At 43.5% G+C, this 6,000-nt stretch overlaps 1 long non-coding RNA gene across 1 annotated transcript; it reads right to left on the bottom strand.

The window, feature by feature from the left end:
* Nucleotides 1–261: 261 nt before the first annotated feature.
* On the bottom strand, nt 262–5,687 carry LOC116590351. The gene is made up of 3 exons (XR_004285563.1): nt 5,569–5,687; nt 2,498–2,692; nt 262–549 (listed from the first exon to the last, which is right to left on the bottom strand). It is a non-coding gene; the product is annotated as an uncharacterized LOC116590351 (long non-coding RNA).
* Nucleotides 5,688–6,000: the final 313 nt, after the last annotated feature.

Raw genomic sequence — 6,000 nt, 5'->3', positions numbered from 1 at the left:
TTTGTTCTCTCCTCAATCCCCAGGGCCTAACAGTTCCTGGAACATGATAGGTACTAAGCAATTATTTGTTGAACGCATGCAGTTTAGTGAGGAAGGAGAAATATAGGGTAATAGCCAATAGGGGAAGAATTTCCAGAGCTCTAGTCTAATTTAGTTCCTGTATCTCCTATTAATCTCTTTCAGAGCTCCATCTCCAGCTAAGTATTTGGCCAAAAAATAAAATGCACCTGCTTCTGCCTCTCATCCTTGTCTCAGTCTGAGTTGATGATCTTTCCTGTTCCCTCCACCTACCTTACCTACTCTCCAGCTACCTTCACTTATTCTCTCTGGAACCCTGGTTTCTGGATTCCCTGAAGCTCCTTGGCCATACGCTTAGACAGTTCTCACATTGTTCTATGACCACACACCTGCTAGATATTCTGCCTTTGTCTTTCCAGATCTACCCTCTGTCCTTTTCCAGCAGCTGGCCTTGAAGGACACTGTCATCTCCGCTTAGTTCCCCTGGGCTGCTTCTTGGGTTCAGCCAGTGGGGGAGTTTCCACAGGAGACCTGAGGGCAGGAGAGAGAGGTAGGGTTGATTTTTTGCAAGTTCCTAGGGGCTCTCTCTTTCCCGAAGCTATTGTTCTCACTTAGCCTATGGCGGATAATGGCTTCTCAGCAGATGTGAGCCCTAGGGTGCTTCACTATCCCTTGTTGGTTTCCCTCAGCCCTGCTGGCCTCTTTGTACACTATCCCTTCTTCAACTCTCTTCAGTTACACATTTTGAGCAGGCCATCTGTTTCCTGCTGATCTTGACTGATACAAAAGCAAAAATACAGAGTCGTATCTTTTTTGAAAAGTTGAGCTATGATTCACAAAATTCACCCTTTTAAAGTATACAGTTCAGTTTCAGGCTCTTAGTGTAGTAGAACAAATTGTCTCTTTTTCCAAATAATCTGTAATCAGATGTTTTCCAAGTTACTCCTTTCTGTTTACTCAGTGGTAAGTTACACAATGTTACATACCATAAGTTGCTCCAACTTTCATGACCGCAAATAAGGGTATAGTAAATATTGTACATGTGGCCATTCTCTTGGGGGGAGGGTTATCTCCTAAAGAAAAATTCCAGGAGTGGTATTGATGAGTCAGAAGGGCCCCATCTCTTTTAAGGCTCTTCAGAAGTATGATTAATCGTTTCTTAAAGGGATGATACCAATTCACATCGCCACAGTTTTCTCTGAATGTCCCAATTACATCATCTCAGTAGCACTGGAAAGTGTATAAGGTATGTGTATTTTGCTAGTGCAGTATGCAATGTTACCATTTGAAGTTCTTTGATAGCCATACCAACCCTAAGTCATTTAAAGCCATGTTTAGCTAAATGGGAACGGAGGGACAGTGACTTTGAGGGGATTATAAAATGGATAAATATGGAAGAAGAAGGTTAAAATATATGCACAAAGAGTTGGCCATACTGGTCTATGAGCATTAATGGCTCTCTTTTAATGGGCTCTCTGGAATCAACACTTTTTATTCCCTCCAATTAAACATATTGACTATACTATACTACCCATGACCTACTGAATGCTTTCATCTCTGGAATTCCTACACACTTCTTCCTACCAATTGAGTTAAATGCCTAACAAGAGTCTATTGTGTTGGGTCCCAAACTTCCTTATGACAGCTGTATGCCAGAGTGTAATTAATTTAAGTTACACAAACTGATGAAACATAAGCATGAAAAGAAAGAGTTGTTTCTATGAAATGTCAGTTGAATGCTCTGGAAGTATTAGCTAACAACCAGTTGAAAATTACTGTCAAACCAGATGTGGGTGAGACAATTACAAAGGATTTTTTTTTTTTTTTTTAAAGAATCAGCCTTCATGTATACTGCTTTGCAAGAAGTTTTAAGTCCTTAGACAACTTTAGAAACAAATTGCAAAGCACAGAAAATACACTGTGGATAGGATTTATGTAAGAAAGGGCCCAAGAACACTCTAATCAGCACTCTTGCTCAAAGAAAAATTTTGGCCTCACATCAGAAGAATGGCAAATAGGTGTTCTTTATAGGTTTTAAGGGACAATGAGATGGGAAGGTATGGATTTGCCGTTTTTTATAATTCACTGCATTAATATACTCTTCTGCTCAACTGCCTAACTATTGGGTCAGATCTAATTTGTTTGGGTGGGGATAGATCCTATTCCCTATTTTTTTTTTTTTTTTTTTTTTTTAATAGGAGGGCAGGTAGGAGAGAATTTGTCTTGGACTCACCTAACTGGTGAATTCAGATCTGCCTGCCCTCAGAGTGCAATCTTCTCTATCAGAACACAGTGAAAGTTGCTAGGCCCCTGCAAGGGGGAAGTTGGAGTTTTGGAGGAGATAATTTAAATTCAGGGAACACTAAAAAGCCTACCAGTCATCAGCCAGGCCACATTCTTGAGTTCAGCTCAACTGGTGATAGAGTTTAGTTTCATTTTCTCATTGGTTCTAGACTTAGAAGAAAGGGATGATACTTACTGTCACTATCATATTCCAACAGTGGTGGGTAAGATAGCCTCCGCATACTGTCACAATCAAGATACATTACTTTCCTTTTTATTTTAGTTCATGATTCTGTTCATTCAAATGACAAGTTGTCTCTGGTTTACAGGTGGTAATCCGGCCTTGTCTGAAATTCCTAGGACCTGAGCTGAAGGCAGTCTGCCTCTCAAGCTAAACAAAGAAGAAAACGTTTATGGTTCCTGAGAAACACTGATATCAGGAAATATTTGCTTAGAAGGGAAGAGGAACCCAACCTGGCTTGTGTCAACCCTTCTCTCCCTGCCCACTCCATATCCTGAGAGAGTCTTGACTGTCCTGTTGATTTCTGGGGCATGTAAATATGGCAAACTTAAGGTCACGAACTATATGGCTATTTAAATGAGAACTGTAAACATGGCAGGGAATACTCTTGCCTCTCTTCGATGTCCTTTGAGGCATTTTGTAACTCTATACTGGCTCATAAAATCAATGTAGCAGATCCTGACCAGTGTTGGGAAAGAAATAAAAATAATCAAGCTGAAAGGATCAGCGAGCAGTACGTAAGAGTAATACTTCATGAAACTTCTGTCTCAGAGGCGTATTTATGTACATGCATGTGTATATTCTGGGTTGAGATGTGCAATAGATTTTGTAAAGGGGGTCACAGTCAAAAAAGTTTGCCAAGAATATTATTCAGCAATTAAAAAAAAAAAAAAGAAGGAAATCCTGCCATTTTTGACAACATAGATGGATCTCGAGGGCATTATGCTACATGAAATTAGTCAGACAGAGAAAGACAAATATTGTATGACCTCACTCATCTGTGGAATCTAAAAAGAGCCAAACTCATAGAAAGTTGTAAAAAAAAAAAAACAAAACAAAACACAAAACACTGGTTTAAGGTGCACATTTCTTCTTTCTCTCATCCCCACTCTTTGCTAATCGGTTCTTTCTGAAACTCTGGTGCCTTGTGAATCAAAATTGTAGTAATTAACAGGTAGAGAAGCAGGGGCCAATTCTCATTCTGTAAAGAGTTAGAATGCAAAACCTGTTGCCCCTACCTCACTGCTCTGATTCAATCAAAAATCCAAATATCATTAAGTTAGAAGGGCTGAGATCCAGAACCTCGTTAAGGAAGAGTTTACAGGAAAATTTACTTTGAAATTTATCATCTGCACAGTTCAAGCTCCAAGGGTTCTTCTCAACCGCAAATTACAAAGGGTTTAGCTTGGCATTCAGGACCATGGCCCCATCTTATTTTTCCAAACTGAGTCTCCTGCTTTTCACCTCAAATCCTATACTTCAGTCAAAGTGACCTCTGGTGTTCTGTGAACACTCCATCCATTTTTTATTTTGTGTCCTTGATTGTAGGGTTCCTCCAGCTGATGGCTGCCTCCCCAGTTAGCCCATCCCTGCTGACCCAAGTCCCTTTCATCTTTCAAAGACCCATTCGCAATTTCCTTTCTTCCTGATTTTTTAAAAAAGATTTAATTTATTTATTTGACAGAGAGAGATCACAAGTAGACAGAGAGACAGGCAGAGAGAGAGAGAGAGAGAGAGAGAGAGAAGCAGGCTCCCTGCTGAGCAGAGAGCCAGATGCGGGACTCGATCCCAGGGACCTGAGATCATGACCTGAGCCAAAGGCAGAGGCTTAACCCACTGAGCCATCCAGGTGCCCCTCTTCCTGATTTTTTAAAGGAGGCTCCATGCCCAACGTGGGGCTTCAACTCAAGACACTGAGATTGAGAATCCCATGCTCTGTCAACTGAGCCAGCCAGGTGCCCCTCCTCTCTTAATTCTTAATATCTCTTTTCAACTCCATAAAGATCTCTTTAAAAATACCCTTCTTAAAAATACTTTAAAATGTAATTTATTCCTGAGTTAAAGAGAAATATTAATGTACTGTGAAAATAAGAAGATGAAGAAGTCACAGAAGGAAATAAAAACCCAATTTATCTAGGAATGATATCTATGTGTGATATGCATAGTATATTTATATACTACAAGCTAGTATTATAACATCTTACAATGTACTTTTCAATTACAAATATTTCCCATGTCATTAATCTTTTCCTTCAACACGATTTTTAACGGTTACAGATAAACTAGAAATTATTTAACAATCATAACATTGGATACTTTGTTTTCACATATGGTGGTATATTTGGGGGCATATAAATGGGGAAGTATCCAGACAAATTTCCTGAAATAGCACAATAGAATTTTGGGAATAGAAAATTGGGGCCAATAGGACAATTAAGAGAAATGTAAGTTTCCCTGTGAATCTTTGGAAATACTGGCAGGTATGCTGGCTTTCCCCACTCTAAGTAAAATAGTGGTTTGAGCCAACTGCACTTAAGTTTTAAAGGACAGTAACTCCAGAAGGCCTACGGATGACTTTGGGGGTGATCTAGGCAGCTGATTCAGGGAAACATGGAGGACCAGTATGTATGCCTCCCCATCTCAAAGTATTTCCATCTTTACACATCCTTTAACTCTTGTAGGAAGAGCTGAGTCTCTTCTCTGATTTCTTCCTCCCCCTCCACCAGCCCTATCTAATCATTGTCCTTTTCTGAGATCTTGCACCATTAATTATTGCATATTCCATTCTCCCCTCTCAGCTCCTTTATTGGAGAGCTCCACCTCATACTGGGGTGCGGGCGTGGGGGATAAAGAAATCACTTCTCTCCTTTGCTCTTACTACCCCTCCAGCTACAGGCCCGTCCGGCTCACGGCCAAACTTCTGAAAAGATCAGCCTCTAATGCTTTCACTGCTTCACGCACTTCTCATCCAAGGGCTCAACTCAGCTCACTGCCTGGCGCACAGCGGGCCCTGGCTCAAAGTTAGTTCCTCCCCTCTTGCAAACTGGCATCTCTTTCCTGGTTCTTCAGAAGGAATTTCTCCGTGGTCAGCAGTGGGTGTCCACTGTCAGACGCCAGGCCCTCGCCTCTGCGCTCCCACACCCTGACCTGGCACCTTAAGGCCGCCTGCTTCCAGGTGCACTGGGTTCTTGGAAGGTCCTGCTGGTCGCCCTCCTGGCCTTCTGCCCGCCTCTCTGCGTTCTCACCTTGCACGGTCAGAGCTCCCCCGTCACTCGAGAGCTCTCCCCGGCTACGCCCCGGGAGGCCCCGGCTCTCGGTGGTCAACTCTGCTCACTGCGGGTCTCTCGGTTCTCCCAGAGGCGACACGTCAGAGTGCCCCCCGCCTCCAAGCCTGCGAGCAAGTCCCCAAGGCCGGCAATGACCAAACACTGAGGGCGCACCCACCGAGCGCCGGGCCCGCGCCACCTCTGCTTCCTTCCACCTGGCAGCCTCTCGCTAGGCCCCACTACGTGCCAATCTAAGTGACGAGCTCGCCGTCCTGGCTCCCGAGGCGCCCGCCGTCCGCTGGGACGAGTCGGCCGGGAGGCAGCTCGGGTCCCTCTAGCGGGAGACGGCGGCCCCTGCCCGAGGTCCCCGCCCGGGAGGCGCGGCGGAGGACCCGCGGCCCAGGGCGCAGG

This window comes from Mustela erminea, chromosome 5, assembly GCF_009829155.1.
Source record: "Mustela erminea isolate mMusErm1 chromosome 5, mMusErm1.Pri, whole genome shotgun sequence".
In the NCBI taxonomy this organism is placed as follows: domain Eukaryota; kingdom Metazoa; phylum Chordata; class Mammalia; order Carnivora; family Mustelidae; genus Mustela; species Mustela erminea.
The sequence above is the reverse complement of the archived record's forward strand: the minus strand, read 5'-3'. Positions and strand labels throughout refer to the sequence as shown.